Here is a 14,588-nt window from a genome sequence, read left to right as displayed (position 1 = left end):
TATCCACACGCAGCTGCTCTAACAATCCTGCGTAGCCACGTAAAGGTCACAGATCTCAGGGATTTAAACGGATGGAGCAGGATGTCCTGACACAGAGTCTGTCTTCCAATGACTGTCACGGTCTCAGTAACATCCTTCACACCTTCCTTAAGCCCCATTCAGGGTCCAGTTTAGACACGCATTACATTCAGTCACCTGCCCCAGGTCCCCTAAAGCTACAATGTCACAGTTGGAGAGCCCGGCCAAGGCTGGGGATGCCCCTCCTGTTGGCCTGGCCTCCAGGCCCTGCACTTGGCTCCTGTGTTCCCATCTCTCAGCCAGGCCCCGACTTGGATGGGGCCGCCACCTCTTTCCTCACAGTGTCCCATCGCCCAGTCAAGGGGGTTCATTCTCCCAAAGTCAGCATCAGGAGTGGGGGCGTGATAGTCCCCACTGGGTCTCCTTCATGTGAGACCTTGTCCTTTTGAAAGAGCAGGTGCCCTGCCCTCGGGGGTGTGGGCTGGGGGGTGACATGCGGCCACGATGGGCAGGCAGGTCACCAGGTGGGGCGAGCCAGTGTGCAAGGAGCTCCGCGGTGGGTTCTCCTCTCCAACAGCTTCTGTGCCCCTACCTCTCCCCGTGACTCCCCTCGAAGACAGCGCGGTGCCCGGGACGGGAGCCATGGGAGCCGTCAGCCACCGCCCCCTCTACACACACCCACACGCACACACACATGCACATGCACATGCACACGCTGCAGGGAAGCAGGACCTGAGTGCAGGGCTCTCAGCGGCCCTGAGCGCCCCGCCCGGAATCGGCCAGTGGAGTGGACAGACAGGATCTCCTGGTCCGGACCATGCAGGACTGTCCTGCCTGGGCTTCCAGTGCGGCCGCCTCCTTCTGGAAGCCTGGGAGGCTGGAATCAGGCCACTTCTTGCCTGTCCTGGCAGCAGACGGGGCTGCACTCTCAGAAGTTCGTGGCTCACTCATGGATCCTGACCATCAGGTGGCCAGAGATATTGGTAACATTTTGGTTTTGCCTGTTGAAATGTTTAATGACAAAGATTTTGTTCAGTTTCCTGATGTGGGTGTCCAAAGATGAGAGACCCATGTGTGTGATCTGTACCTCCTATGAGATCAGCCCTAAGCTAGTTTAAACATGGTCAAGTTCTGTCTACACGGTAGATTTAGACCTCTGCATGTCCTGTCTACTGATTATGTTCAGAGCTGACCATGTGTTGTCTATAAGAAGAAGATTAGGCCTGACCATGTTCTGTGTACGCTAGGACTATGGGAACCTGGGTAGAAACCCGGCCTGGCCTCAGGACTGGGAAGCTCCGTGCCTGCATCTGAAGGTGAGTGCTTAAATGTCTGGGGTCTGGAACTGAGGTGGGCTTCTCTGAGTAACAGCCTCTCTTCTGAGTGTGGTTACTTGGTCCTCCCAAGGGTCAGTGCTGTGGTCGGGGCCTTAGTCTTAATCCCTGTAAGGTTCACCTTCCCTGGGGCTCGTGGAGAATCCACAGGAGGGCTACCTGGCAATAATTCCAATTCACCAGCACGTGCATGGTGCATAGGGAGGCAGGTTTAGCTGGTGAATTGATCGCAGGGCACGCAGATCGGGCAAAAGCCCGATGGGTAACAGCTGAGGCTGCTGCTGAGCTCTCCTTCCATTCTACCGTCCCTACTCAGAAGCGTCCAGAGCTGCCCCTCTGCTTTCAGCCCTGCTGTCCTGTGAGTGATCTCAACAAGCATGTGCAACAAGAAAGGACTGAGCCTGCCAGAACCAAGTAGTGTGTTCAACTTTAGCATGAAAGCTTTAAAAACAGGTAAAATCAACAGAATCAACAGAATCAAACTGAAAAGAGGAGGACTTCTCTGGGACAAGTGTGGGGAGAGGAGACCCACCTGCCACATTCTCCCATCCCAGGAGGCCCCAGGAACACAGCTTGTTTCCACATGAGGGGAGCCACCAGCAGAGCCATGGTGTCCTGACCAAGGGGACATGTCACCCCAGGTGCAGGGTCTGGGGAGGTGAGGTCACCCTGGAGACTGTGCACGTGTGACCCCAGTTGGGGGAGTCTGGGGAGGGCGGTTCACCCTGGGACTGTGGACATGGGACTCAGGTGGAGAGGTCTGGGTAGGAGGGGTCACCTGTTGAGAGAGAACGTGTGACTTTAGGTGCAGGGTCTGGGGAGGTGGGGTCACCGTGGTGAGTGTGGACGTGCGACCCCAGGTAAGGGGTGTGGGGACTGTGTGGCTCTCACCACATCTGTATGGGTGAGGATCACATGTACGGGGAGAGCCCATATGTGCTCTTTGCCTGCAGCGTGTCTTTTCCCCTTTGAGATTTCCAACCTCTGCATTAAGGGTGTTGACCTGATTAACCTGTGGTACCTTTTCTTCTCTTAGTCTTCTCACATTCATGTGAGGTCAGGCATGTTTGAGTGGGTTGCTGCCCCAAATGAGGAATAATTATGGTTTCCACATTATAATCCTATCTACAGACCTGCTTCAACTTTCACCAGCTGCCCCAGCTTTGTGGAAATGTATTTTTCTATTCGAATCCAGTTTTCTTTTCTTGGAACCATCACTGGGGCTTTTCCTCACTTAAAAAACCTTGCTGGGTTTAAAGTGTACAAGATGAGCATGATCTGGGTGGTTTTTCTGTATGGCTTCTTTCACTTAGGATGTTTTCAGTGTTTATCCACATTGTAACATTGATCATTATTTCATTCATTTTTTCCATTGTGTTTAAAAACACATAACATTTACCATTTAAATCATTCTTTAAAAACTTTTTAAAAATTATTTTATTTTATTTTCTATTTTTTGGCTGTGTCGGGTCTTTGTTGCTGCACGCAGGCTTTCTCTAGTTGCGGCGAGCGGGACTACTCTTCGTTGCTGTGTGCAGGCTTCTCATTGCGGTGGCTTCTCTTGTTACGGAGCACGGGCTCTAGGCGCACAGGTTTCAGTAGTTGTGGCACGAGGGCTCAGTAGCTGTGGCTCGCGGGCTTAGTTGCTCTGCAGCATGTGGGATCTTCCAGGACCAGCGCTTGAACTCGTGTCCCCTGCATTGGCAGGCAGATTCTTAACCACTGTGCCATGGGGAAAGCCCCATTTAAACCATTTGTAAGTACACAGTTCTGTGGCATTAATTACATTCACATTGTTGTAAAAATATCCTCACCATCCATCTCCAGAGCTTTATTTTCCCCATGTGAAACCGTAACCATTAAACACGAACTCATCTCAACCCCTGGCAACCTTATTCTACTTTGTCTTTGAGTTTGACTTATCTGGATACCTCATACTAGTGGAATCATAGAACGTTTGTCCTTTTTGTGTCTGGCTGGTTTCACTTAGCATAATGACTTCAAGGTTCATCCACATTGTAGCATGTGTGAGAATTACCTTAGTTTTAAAGGTTGAATCATATTCCATTGTGTATATACTACACTGTACTTATCCATTCATCTGTTGAAGGATGTGTTGTGTTGCTTCCACCTTTTGGCTATTGTGAATAACGTTGCTATGAATATGGGGTACAAATGTCTGTTCCAGCCCTTGCTTTCTAATATTCTGGGTGTACACCCTGGAGTGGAATCAAGGGATCACATCCATGTTTTTGAGGAGCCACCATACAGTTTTCCACAGCGGCTGTATAATTTTACTTTATTCCTTTATATGACAGAATAATGTAGCTTATGAATCTACCTTATTTTGCTTATCCGTTTACCTGCTGATGGACATTTAAATCTTTTCTACCCTGGGCTATTGTGAACAGTGCTGCTATGAATAATTGGTGTACAAGTTTTTGTTTGAATGCCTGTTTTCCATTTTTTTGGTATATATCTAGGAGTGGAGTTGTTGAACCACATGGTAATTATATTTTATATTTTTAAGTAAATGGTAAAGGTTTGTACGCATAGACTGCACCATTGTGCATCTCCACAAGTAACTTTTAAGGGTTCCAATTTTTCTGCATTGCTGCCATTTGTTATTTTTATTTATATATTTTAAAATTGATTTTAAAGTTTATTTTTATTCTAGTGTGTGTGAAGGGGCATCACACTGTGGCTTTCATTTGCATTTTCATCATGACTACTGACGTTTGACATCTTTCCATGTCCTTGTTGACCATTTGTATGTCTTGCCTGGAGAGCAGTCCATGCAGCCATTTGTCTGTTTCAAAAATGCTGTTGTCTTTGTGTTGATGAGTTGGAAAAGTCCTGGGTATATTCTAGGTAAAGAGTCTTATCAGATATAGAATGTGCCAATATTGTCTTCCATTCTGTGGGCTGTCTTCTTCCTTTCTGGATAGCCTCTTTTGATGCACAAAGGTTTGTAATTTTGAGGAAATCCAATTTATCTATTTTTTTCTTTCATTTCTTATGCTTTACTGTCAAATCTAAGAAACCATTGCTAAATTCATGGTCAGGAAGATTTAATTCCTTGGTTTATTTGAGAGTTCATACAGTCATCCCTCGGTACCCACTAGGCCAGGCTTTAGGCCTAGGTTTGAGTCAGTGTGAGGGTTCAGGGGTCACAGTTTAAGGTTAGGGGTCATTGTTGGAGCATCCTGGTAGAGGGCTGTGGCTAAAGGGTCGGGGGTTAGAGTTTAGGGGTCGGGGCAAGGGTCTAGGGGTCTGGGGCTAGGGTTGTTAGGGGGTTACGGTTAGAGGTTAGGGTTCTTAGGGTAAAGGTTAGAGTTAGGTTTAAGCACAATTGGCCCTCATTGCCCTCCCCTCTCTTTCTCTCTGAAGCCTCCAGAATGGATAGGACTTGCCCAGGGTCAAACAGGAGTCAGGGAGCTGAGGTCAATAACTGGTTTTCTGGCCTCCCTTCCCCCAGTCCTGGGCTCTGAGAGAAGAATGAAATGTCTGTTCTTGTCTCGGACTGTTTCTTATCCAACTCAACCTCTGTCAAGGATTGGGGAGGGTGTCAGAAGTCATGCATGGTTTCCTTCTGCCCTCCTACCTGGGAAGGGTGATGCTGGCCCTACTCTGTCTGGGCAGCCCCAGGTTCCAGCACAGCCAAGACAGGAGGGCACTCAGCGGACATGTGTGGATTTATACAGGACTGGGTGCAGTGACCTGCCAGCCCCCAGATGCCGCCTTCTTAAGGGCTGGTGGGGCCCTCCTGGCCCTGGAGGCATCCTTTGTTCCATCTGAGTGGGCATGAATAGATGATCAAGTCTCAGGCAGGACAGCCTTTGACCTCTGACTATCCAGGCAGGCATCTGTGGTCCTCTAGCTCAGTCCAGCCTGGGCATTGTCAGGCCCTCATGTACAGTTACGGAGCTGACCATGATGCTGGGCAATTCAAGAGCTACCTGGGCAGTGTAGACATTCCTTTGAGAAGTTTCAACTACCGACATGCATGTGGCTGAGAAAAAGGCCTCCCGCTCACAGCCTCATAGGCTGCCAAGAGAAGTAATAATCCTCTAAACATTGGAGTGTGTCCCTGACACAACACCCATACAGTAGACCATGGCCCTGCAATCCTTTGTCCTTTCAGTCGTTAGAAACTTTTGACATGCATATTCATTAAGAATCAAAGATATGGAAGCACCTGGACCGCCCAGTGGGAGGTTTACACTGACACTGCCATTGTCTTGGAGAGCCATATGCATCCATGTGGCCTCTGGAAGCCTGCCAATTATGGGTTCCATGGCATGGAATAATTCTTGAGCCTCCCGTTACTTCATTGCACAAGAGTTTCCTTACCACCCTAGCATTTGGTTTCTTCCCTTAGAAAAGGAGAGAGAAGAAACTGGAAAAGGAGCAGTATTGTTTTTCAGGGATGGGTAGTTAATATGGCCAGGGAGATGGCATAACTCACGGGATCCCACATCTCAGGGGCAGGAATGAGGTCTGTGGGTCTTCTGAGGGCACATGGGCTGTTCTGGGCCAGCCTCTGAGATGTGAGGACCTGATGCCCAAGGAAAGAGACTTGAGTTTACCACCACCAATGATCCTGACTTTTCAGCAAGTGAAAGAACTTCTTGCAGTCTTGGGAGGGACAGTAAGAGCACTGGATACATAGCTGCAGCCCCTGACCCTAAGTGAACCCCTTTCTTCCTTTTGTGTCAGATTCTGTGCTGTGCAGTGAGCTGTCATTGACTTAGAATCTGTTGCTTTCTCCCAGCCAACATCTGTTCTCAGGCCCAAGTGCCTCAGTTTTCCTTTGGGAATTACATCTCACCTGCTTCCAGTCCAAACAGTTGCAGAAGGATGACCCCATGTTCCACCCAGCTCGAAGAAGGGTTTACAACCCACATCTAGCCAGTCCCATTTTCCATCTTCTGGTGTTGGGTCAAGGATGAGAATGCAACCCAAGCCAGATCAAAGGCATTTAAACCCATGACTTTTTGGAATCCAAGAAAAGGAGAAACTCTTTCTCGGAAAATGGATGGTGAGTGGTTGTCAGCCTAGAACTGCTGTTGGCCAAAGGGCAGTGAGAGAGCCTGTGCCTGTGAATGGGGTCCCCCAAAGGCACTGAGCAGGACAAAGGTTTGGAGAGAAGCAAGGTCACACTGAGACAATGTGAGCCGCTGGACCTGCCAGGTCCAAACCCATTCTTCAACTTGTCACTTGCAAGTATTAATGTATTTCTACCCTTACAATAAATACTAATTTATTTTACTTCCGTAAGTGTGTCCAGTCGCTGGGAAAAGAAAAAGTCCTGGTTGATACATCTGAGTCAATAATCCCTGATCCTTCCTCAGGTGTCCTCACTGGGTAGGCGTGGCTGGAGGAGGTGAAGACACTGGGTGGGGTCATATACTAGGGGAGCTGCCAGACATCTCTGTCCCTGCTCCTTCCCTGTCCCAGGAGAGGGAAACCCTGGAAGAGTGATAGGATAACCAGTAGAGGAAGAGGTTCCTCAGTGATTAATTGGCCTTTTTGTGTTTTCCTTAATTTAGGGACCATTTTGGTAATGTGTTTTTACAAAGAAATCCCCCTTTTCCTCTAGGTTTCCAGTTTGTTACAGTAGGTTTCTCTTATTTGACGTTTACTTTTTCCTGTCTAATTTTCTACAGAATCATGACAAATAATGAATACTGATACTTTACTATTAACTGAAGTCCCTATTCACGTTCCCTTTGTTATACCTTTCCTTGTTCCAGGGTCTCAAAGGACATGGGGTCATCATGTCTGTTTAGTCTCTTCTGGGCTCTGACAGTTGCCCCAACTCTCCTTGTTTCCATGACCTTGACAGTGTGGAGGAGGACTGGTCAGGTATTTTATAGACTGCCGGGCACTGGGATTTGCTTGGTGTTTTTGTCGTGGTTAGACTTGGCTTTGAAAAAGCAGATCACAGAGGTGAAGTGCTTCCTCTTCACTATATATCAAGAGGACAGGCTCTTAAGGAAACTTCTCACTTATATTCTTAACTTTGGTCACCTAGCTGAAGTAGTGTTTGTCAAGTTTTCCCACAGGTTAATTTTTTTCCCATGTCCATCCTGTGTGTCTTATTTAGGAGGAAGTCATAATGCAGAAGCCACACTTGAGGAGAGAGGGGTTACAGCTGAGTGTCTATATGAATTGTTTAGAAGCTTTGTGCATAGGAGATTTCTATTTAACACCATTCATCGAAAACTATGTAATTTATTTTTACCAGTTTGGACACGTGAATGATTACTGTAAACTTTTGTTTATAATCCAGCACTACATTATTAAACTGCTTAGTTCATTCTTGCTTTGGCTGTTGAGAGCTTTTTCCATTTGCTCCTGTTTTCATTTTACATAATTTTCCTTTTGTGGGTTTTTAAAATTTTGGGTACTTCTTTACTTTCTGATATTTTAAGATTACGCTGCTTCATATATTTACTGTCTCAGTCCTAACATCAGCCCTTTCTTCAAAGAGCCCTTGTTCCTTTTATTAGAGAATGGTATTAAAAACTTACATGTGGGAGCTCAATATGCTCAGCTGACAGTACATAGAAATACATGCATGTATCCCAGCCTATGCATATACACATAATTATAAAGATATCCATATGGAACTATGTGTAGGCTAAAGATAGTTTATACCGATGTCTCCAACCGGATCTGTTATGACATGGATATCGTAACCTTTTCCCTTTGTTTGACTGTAACATCCCACTCCAGTGGTAAGAAACCTGGCTTCCACCATTTGTCATTTATTAAATTCAGTGCTTGTTCCATTCGATTACTGATATAGTAGTTTCAGTACTGTTAGCTACTACCCCTCATGGGAAAGAACTTAGAGTCCACTGTGTATGCATGGCACATTTTGTCTTTGGCCTACAGATTCTGTACATTTCCAAAGTTAACTTAGGTCAGCCCATTTGTCCCACTACCAACAGTGAGTTTTTCCATACATTTCTGAAACAGTTAGATTCTTTGTTACATTCTGTATTCCAGTCTTTGACACTCCCATATCCTAAGTAGCTAAGTTTGAATAGATTGTAAATTACTTGTTGTGTTGTAAAAATCTGTGGGTGTAGACAAATGCATAGTGACAGGTATTCACCACTAAAGTATCATATGGACTATTTCTACCACATATTCCTTAAACTGTTTACCAGTGTCAGTTTTACCTTTTCTAGAATGTCATATAAATGAGGTCATACAGTGTGTAGCACTTCAGACTGGATTCTTTCACTTAGCAATGTACGTGTTAGTTGCATCTATATCTATCTATATATATTTGCATGGGTTGATGATCCATTCCTTTATATCTCTGAATACTATTGCACTGCATGTATATGAGAGGAAAAATAATTTTCCCTCTACACTTCTATGTTCTTTATTGAGATCTCCCTTGTAATGAAAAAGAGACGAACTGGAGAAAACAATCAGAAGTTTAATATATCCCATGCGTACCTCTTGTATACTTGAAAGATACCCAGGAAAACTGAGTCACTCCCTGAAATGGCCCAAGCCATTACCTTAAATGCTATCTTCTGCTGAGAACAAAAGAAAGATGTTAGGGAATGGAGGAAGCCATTTAAGGGATGTTATTAGTCAAAGCCCAGTAAACAAGGGTATGGTTGTTACACAGATTTACATCCAGGCCTATTTCATTGACAAGCTTTGTTTTTTTTTTTTAAACATTTATTTATTTGGCTGCACTGGGTCTTAGTTGCAGCCTGTGTAATCTTTAGTGGCGGCATGCAGGCTCTTAATTGCAGCATGTGGGATCTAGTTCCCTGACCAGGGATTGAACCCTGGTCCCCTGCATTGGGAGTGTGGAGTCTTAACCACTGGACCAGCAGGGAAGTCCCAACAAACTTTTCTTGATATTTAGTCATCTTTCAATTCCTGGTCCAAAGAGGGACATACCCTTACAAATGGAGATATCCTTAATAAATGGAAATTTACCTCCTAAAAGGGCATTTTCTACTTTATTTATTTATTTATTTATTTATTTGCAGTACATGGGCCTCTCACTGTTGTGGCCTCTCCCGTTGCGGAGCACAGGCTCTGGACGTGCAGGCTCAGCGGCCATGGCTCATGGGCCCAACCACTCCGCAGCATGTGGGATCTTCCCACACTAGGGCACGAACCCGTGTCCCCTGCATCGGCAGGCAGACTCTCAACCACTGTGCCACCAGGGAAGCCATCTACTTGGTTTTGAAAGATTCTCCTGGGTCTGCTGTTTCTTAAATTAACCAGTCCAAAACAAATGGGCATATTTTGGGGTGGTGTATTCTGCTCCCCTTGACATGTATGTGCCCTAATTTGCTTATGAATTCATCTACAGAAGGACATCCTGATATCTTAAGTTTTTAGCCATTATGAATAGAGCTGCTGTGCATTACTTGATGCTAGTTTTGGTTTGAACACAGTTTTTCAAAGCAGTTGTCTAAATACAAGAGGTACACTTCTTGGATCCTAAGGTGAGACTTTTTAGATTTGGAAAAAACTGCCAAACTGTCTTCCAAAGTTGGTTGTACATGCATTCCACCAGCATCTTGAGTATATTCTTGTATGCTTATTTACTGCCTGTTTATCTTCCTGGGCTAGGTGTGTGTTTCAATCTTTACTAAATTTTAATGGCACTGTTGACATAATTTGAGTACAAATCCTTTAACAGATATGTGTTTTGGAAATAGTTTCTTGCAGTTTGTGGTTTGTCTTCCTGTTTTCTGAATAAGGTCATCAGACCCAAAGTCATGTAGATTATCTTTTTTTGTCTAGGATTTTTATAGTTTGGTAATTTAAATTTGTCTATGGGCAATTTTGAGTGAATTTTGGTTTAAGTTGTAAAGTTTGTGTCTACATTCATTTCATTACATATGGTTTGTAATTAATTGCTCCTTAACCAATTTTAGAGAAGATACAGTGAGACACTTGGCTCCATTTCAGTTTGGATTTCCAAACTTAGTATATACAGCAGAACTGCCTTCCGGATGAGGCCTCTGGGTTTGTGAGTGCGGCACTCCCGGCACTTTTCTCACGTCCCACAGGGGGAGCCAAACCAACCTGTCTGACCCTGGGGGCACAGGTGCACCCTGCCCACAGACTTTGCTCTGTGACAAGCAGACGGGAGCTTTGTCTCCTGTCAGGGCTTAGGTTTCTGGAACATGAGGCATTGTCCACACTGACAGGAGCTGGGTTTTCTCAGGAGCCACTGGTGAGGAGACTCTGCAAGAGGAAAAAATGAGCAAGTGTGGAGAATCTTCCTGTGCAACTGACTGCTGGCTGGGTAGGGTGCATCTTCAGGGGACTCAGGAGAGAAAGAGTTTAATGTGGAATACTGTGTGCTTTTAGTTAGCTTTATATGCAGTGTAGATGGTGACCACTGTCATTCTTTGGAGTCCGTTGTCTAGTTTTCCAGGCACTGGTTGTTATGGCTTTAGGTAGAATAAACATTTTTTTACAACTTTATTGGAGTATAATTGCTTTACAATGGTGTGTTAGTTTCGCTTTATAACTAAGTGAATCGGTAAAACATATACATATGTTCCCATATCTCTTCCCTCTTGCGTCTCCCTCCCTCCCACCCTCCCTATCCCACCCGTCTAGGTGGTCACAAAGCACCAAGCTGATCTCCCTGTGCTATGCGGCTGCTTCCCACTAGCTATCTATTTTACGTTTGGTAGTGTATATATGTCCAAGCCACTCTCTCACTTTGTCACAGTTTACCCTTCCCCCTCCCCATATCCTCAAGTCCATTCTCTAGTAGGTCTGTGTCTTTATTCCTGTCTTAACCCTAGGTTCTTCATGACATTTTTTTCCTTAAATTCCATATATATGTGTCAGCATACGGTATTTGTCTTTCTCTTTCTGACTGACTTCACTCTGTATGACAGACTCTAGCTCCATCCACCTCATTACAAATAGCTCAATTTCGTTTCTTTTTGTGGCTGAGTAATATTCCATTGTATATATGAGCCCCATCTTCTTTATCCATTCATCTGATGATGGACACTTAGGTTGTTTCCATCTCCGGGCTATTGTAAATAGAGCTGCAGTGAACATTTTGGTACATGTCTCTTTTTGAATTATGGTTTTCTCAGGGTATATGCCCAGTAGTTGGATTGCTGGGTCATATGGTAGTTCTATTTGTAGTTTTTTAGGGAACTTCCATACTGTTCTCCATAGTGGCTGTGCCAATTCACATTCCCACCAGCAGTGCAAGAGTGTTCATTTTTCTCCACATCCTCTCCAACATTTATTGTTTCTAGATTTTTTGATGATGGCCATTCTGACTGGTGTGAGGTGATATCTCATTCTAGTTTTGATTTGCATTTCTCTAATCATTAATGATGTTGAGCATTCTTTCGTGTGTTTGTTGGCAGTCTGTATATCTTCTTTGGTGAAATGTCTAGGTCTTCTGCCCATTTTTGGATTGGGTTGTTTGTTTTTTTGTTATTGAGCTGCATGAGCTACTTGTAAATTTTGGAGATTAATCCTTTGTCAGTTGTTTCATTTGCAAATATTTTCTCCCATTCTGAGGGTTGTCTTTTCATCTTGTTTATGGTTTCCTTTGCTGTGCAAAAGCTTTGAAGTTTCATTAGGTCCCATTTGTTTGTTTTTGTTTTTATTTCCATTTCTCTAGGCGGTGGGTCAGAAAGGATCTTGATGTGATTTATGTCATAGAGTGTTCTGCCTATGTTTTTCCCCTAAGAGTTTGATAGTGTCTGGCCTTACCTTTAGGTCTTTAGTCCATTTTGAGCTTATTTTTGTGTATGGTGTTAGGGAGTGATCTAATCTCCTACTTTTACACGTACCTGTCCAGTTTTCCCAGCACCACTTATTGAAGAGGCTGTCCTTTCTCCACTGTACATTCCTGCCACTTTATCAAAGATAAGGTGACCATATGTGCGTGGGTCTGTTATTATAGGTCTTTTCCTTCTCTTGTGTTTCTTGCCTAGAGAAGATCCTTTAGCATTTGTTGTAAAGCTGGTTTGGTGGTGCTGAACTCTCTCAGCTTTTGCTTGTCTGTGAAGGTTTTAATTTCTCCATGCAATCTGAATGAGATCCTTGCTGGGTAGAGTAATCTTGGCTGTAGGTTGTTCTCCTTCATCACTTTAAATATGTCCTGCCAGTCCCTTCTGGCTTGCAGAGTTTCTGCTGAAAGATCAGCTGTTAACCTCATGGGGATTCCCTTGTGTGTTATGTGTTGTTTTTCCCTTGCTGCTTTTAATATGTTTTCTTTGCATTTAATTTTTGACAGTTTGATTAATATGTGTCTTGGCATGTTTCTCCTTGGATTTATCCTGTATGGTACTCTCTGTGCTTCCTGGACTTGATTAACTATTTCCTTTCCCATATTAGGGAAGTTTTCAACTATAATCTCTTCAAATATTTTCTCAGTCCCTTTCCTTTTCTCTTCTTCTTCTGGAACCCCTATAATTCAAATGTTGGTGCGTTTAATGTTGTCCCAGAGGTCTCTGGGACTGTCCTCAGTTCTTTTCATTCTTTTTTCTCTATTCTGCTCTGCAGTAGTTATTTCCACTATTTTATCTTCCAGGTCACTTATCCGTTCTTCTGCCTCAGTTATTCTGCTATTGATCCCTTCTAGAGTATTTTTAATTTCTTTTATTGTGTTGTTCATCGTTGCTTGTTTCATCTTTAGTTCTTCTAGGTCCTTGTTAACTGTTTCTTGCATTTTCTCTATTCTATTTCCAAGATTTTGGATCATCTTTACTATCATTATTCTGAATTCTTTTTCAGGGAGACTGCCTATTTCCTCTTCATTTGTTAGGTCTGGTGGGTTTTCATCTTGCTCCTTCATCTGCTGTGTGTTTTTCTGTCTTCTCATTTTGCTTCTCTTACTGTGCTTGGGGGTCTCCTTTTTGCAGGCTGCAGGTTCGTAGTTCCCGTCGTTTTTGGTGTCTGTCCCCAGTGGCTAAAGTTGGTTCAGTGGGTTGTGTAGGCTTCCTGGTGGAGGGTGCCTGTGTTCTGGTGGATGAGGCTGGATCTTGTCTTTCTGGTGGGCAGGTCCACGTCTGGTGGTGTGTTTTGGGGTGTCTTGGACTTATTATGATTTTAGGCAGCCTCTCTGCTAATGGGTGGGGTTGTGTTCCTGTCTTGCTAGTTGTTTGGCATAGGGAGTCCAGCACTGTAGCTTGCTGGTCATTGAGATAAGCTGGGTGTTGGTGTTGAGATGGAGATCTCTGGGAGATTTTCGCCGTTGGATATTACGTGGAGCTCGGAGGTCTCTTTTGGACCCGTGTCCTGAAGTTGGCTCTCCCACCTCAGAGGCACAGCACTGACTCCTGGCTGCAGCACCAAGAGCCTTTCATCCACACGGCTCAGAATAAAAGGGAGAAAAAGCAGAAAGAAAGAAAGAAAAAGAGGATAAAAGAAAATAAAGTAAGGTCAAATAAAATAAAGTTATTAAAATAAAGAATTATTAAGAAAAAATTTTTTAAGTAAGAAAAACAAAACCCCCCAAAAACGGGCGGATAGAACCCTAGGACAAATGGTGAAAGCAAAGGTATACAGACAAAATCTCACACAGAAGCATACACGTACACACTCACAAAAAGAGGGAAAGGGGAAAAAAATCATAAATCTTGCTCTCAAAGTCCACCTCCTCAATTTGGCATGATTCGTTGTCTCTTCAGGTATTCCACAGACGCAGGGTACATCAAGTTGATTGCGGAGCTTTAATCCGCTGCTTCTGAGGCTGCTGGGAGAGATTCCCCTTTGTCTTCTCTGTTCGCACAGCTCCCGGGGCTCAGCTTTGGATTCGGCCCCGCCTCTGCGTGTAGGTCGCCGGAGGACGTCTGTTCTTCGCTCAGACAGGACGGGGTTAAAGGAGCCGCTGATTCGGGCGCTCTGGCTCCCTCAGGCCGCGGGGGAGGGAGGGGCACGGAGGCAGGGCGAGCGTGCGTCGGCGGAGGCCGGCGTGACGTTGCGTCAGCACGAGGCGCGCCCGTGCGTTCTCCCGGGGATGTTGTCTGTGGAGCCGGGGACCGTGGCGGTGGCGGGCAGCACAGGCTCCCGGGAGGGGAGGTGTGGAGAGTGACCTGCGCTCGCACACGGGCTTCTTGGTGGCGGCAGCAGCCGCCCCAGCGTCCCACGCCCGTCTCTGGGGTCCGCGCTTTCAGCCGCGCCTCGCGCCCGTCTCTGGAGCTCCTCCTTTCAGCAGCGCTCTGAATCCCCGCTCCTCACGCACCAGGAAAC

The sequence above is a fragment of the Mesoplodon mirus genome, assembly GCF_964341445.2.
Source record: "Mesoplodon mirus genome assembly, chromosome: 7".
Lineage (NCBI taxonomy): Eukaryota > Metazoa > Chordata > Mammalia > Artiodactyla > Ziphiidae > Mesoplodon > Mesoplodon mirus.
This window is presented reverse-complemented; position numbering follows the sequence as displayed.